The following is a 2,545-nucleotide window of genomic DNA, read 5'->3' as shown; positions in this document are numbered from 1 at the left end:
CCTACAAGGAGAGGTTAAGGGAAATCGACCTGACGACACTGGAGGACAGGAGAGATATGAGGGATTTGATAACGACATATAAAATACATGTACTGAGAAGAATTGACAAGATGGACACAGACAGGATGTTCCAGAGATGGGGCACAGCAACCAGGGGCCACAATTGAAAGTTGAAGATTCAGATAAACCACAGGGATGTTAGGAAGTATTTCTTCAGTTACAGAGTTGTCAGAAAGTGGAATAGTCTGGGAAGTGATGTAGTGGAGGCAGGATCCATACATAGCTTTAAGAAGAGGTATGATAAAGCTCATGGAGCAGGAAGAGTGACCTAGCGGCGATCAGTAAAGAGGCGGGGCCAGAGCTATGAATCAACCTCTGCAACCACAAATAGGCGAGTACAAATAGACGTGTACACATGGCCTCGTGGCGCAATGGTAGCGCGTCTGACTCCAGATCAGAAGGTTGGGTGTTCAAGTCACTCCGAGGTCATCCTTATGTACGTGCTTAAGCGCACATATACTAAAACTGGAACGATACAGAGAAGATTAGCATGGCCCCTGTGCAAGGATGACATGCAAAATCGTGAACCGTTCTACATTTTTACCAGAGAAGAGGCGGGGCCAGGAGCTGTGACTCGATCAGATAGGCGGGTACAAACACAAAAATAAACACACACGTACAGGCAGGATCCATATATAGCTTTAAGAAGAGGTATGATAAATCTCACGTAGCAGGGAGTGAGTGACCTAGTAGCAACCAGTGAAGGGGCCAGGAGTTATGACTCGACTCTTGGCTGTGAATCGACACCTGTAACCACAACTAGGTGGGTACACGCACACACGCCCACACGCCCACTAGGTAAGTACACATACACATATATGCACAGGCATACATACACACATATATCAACCACATCAACCAGATAATTTCAGCAGAATATGGGTGCCTAGTAAGCCTAAGGATTGCATTCCGACATCTCAGTAAGGGATCTTTCAAAACTTTGTACACCGAGTACGTCAAGCCTATACTGGAGTTTCAGCACCAGTTTGGTTAACGCTCTCGCTTCACACGGTGAGGGCCTGGGTTCGATTCCCAGCCAGAGTAGAAACATTGGACGTGTTTCTTTCCACCTGTTTTCTATGTTCCCCATCAGTAAAATGGGTACCTGGGTGTTAGTCGACTGGTGTGGGTCGCATCCTGGGACACTGACCTAAGGAGGCCTGGTCACAGACCGGGCCGCGGGGGCGTTGACCCCCGGAACTCTCTCCAGATAAACTCCAGATAAACACCTGGCCAAGCACGTCAGGAAATAAGAGAAAGTGCAAAGGTTTGCAACGATCAGAGGAGAGGTGAAGGGAAATCAACCTGACGACACTGGAGGACAGACAGGAAAGACAGGAGGGATGTGATAATTATAAAATATTGATAGGAATCGACAGAGTGAACAGAGACAGGATGTTCCAGAGATGTGACTCAGCAACAAGGGGACACAGCTGGAAGTTGAAGACACAGATGAATCACAGGGATGTTAGGAAGTTCTTCTTCAGTCATAAAGTGGTCAGAAGGTGGAATAGTCTGAAAAATGATGTAGTGGAGGCAGGATCCATACATAGCTTTAAGAAAAGGTATGAAAAAGCTCATGGAGCAGAGTGATCAAGTAGCAACCAGTGAAGAGGCGGGGTCAGGAGCTGTGAATCGACCCCTGCACCCACAATTAGGTGAGTACACACACACACACACACGATATGCACACATACAAACGTACGTAAGCTTTACATTTTGTGTTAAGTAGTGAAAAAAAAGGGATTTCAGAGTGTAGGACGAAGAGTCAGGGGATCTGATGAAGAGTAGTCTGGGAATGAAGAATGGACAGCAGAGTTGTTCATTCCTAGGCTAGATGACCCTAGGAATAAAAGGGAAGAGAGGATAGATGTAGAGAGCAAAAAATGGGGGCTACAAGCCGCACCTGCAGAAGATTTGATAAGGAGCATAGAGGAAGAACTAAAAATGCTGAAACGGATTAAAGAACCAATGATCAGAATGGGCATAACATCTGGAACTGGAATATCGGCAATGAGCGAGGAGACTAAAGGAAGGAAGGGAAGGAGATAAGTTGTACACAGAGGCCCTACACAGACTACTGGGGGCCTGGGAAACGACGAGGAGTGAAAACGGCAGGTCAATGGGTACAGGGGCAGCAGACAGAGGGGACTGAAGGAAGGGAAAGAGACAGGTCCCTTGCAAAGGCCTTATCAGACCATCGAAGGATCTAGAAAATGTTAAGGGAGATCCTTAAATCAAATCATGAGATAAGAGGGGATATGCAATGGGAAGATAAAGGGAAGGGTCAATTTTCATTCATGGCCTTCGGGAGGCCGGAGGGGCAACTTAGAAAGATGACAGTAGGAGGAAAAAGAGATTGAAAATATCATGAAAAATACAAGAGAGGAAGAAATGACCCAGCTAAAAAAAAAAATCAGATAATAGGGGATTCTCAAGGAAAAGAAGCCGCCTGGGTCAGAAACCGTTGAAGTCAGAAATGGTG

The 2,545-nt window shown here is 46.2% G+C and overlaps 2 non-coding genes across 2 annotated transcripts; both read left to right on the top strand.

The window, feature by feature from the left end:
• The first annotated feature begins 417 nt into the window (after positions 1–417).
• TRNAW-CCA (transfer RNA tryptophan (anticodon CCA)) lies at positions 418–489 on the top strand. The gene has a single exon. It is a non-coding gene; the product is annotated as a tRNA-Trp (tRNA).
• A 7-nt stretch (positions 490–496) lies between these two features.
• On the top strand, positions 497–602 carry LOC128697112 (U6 spliceosomal RNA). Its single transcript, XR_008408250.2, has one exon. It is a non-coding gene; the product is annotated as a U6 spliceosomal RNA (small nuclear RNA).
• The last annotated feature ends 1,943 nt before the right edge of the window (positions 603–2,545 follow it).

Source organism: Cherax quadricarinatus, chromosome 49 (assembly GCF_038502225.1).
Source record: "Cherax quadricarinatus isolate ZL_2023a chromosome 49, ASM3850222v1, whole genome shotgun sequence".
Classification (NCBI taxonomy): domain Eukaryota; kingdom Metazoa; phylum Arthropoda; class Malacostraca; order Decapoda; family Parastacidae; genus Cherax; species Cherax quadricarinatus.
The sequence above is the reverse complement of the archived record's forward strand: the minus strand, read 5'-3'. Positions and strand labels throughout refer to the sequence as shown.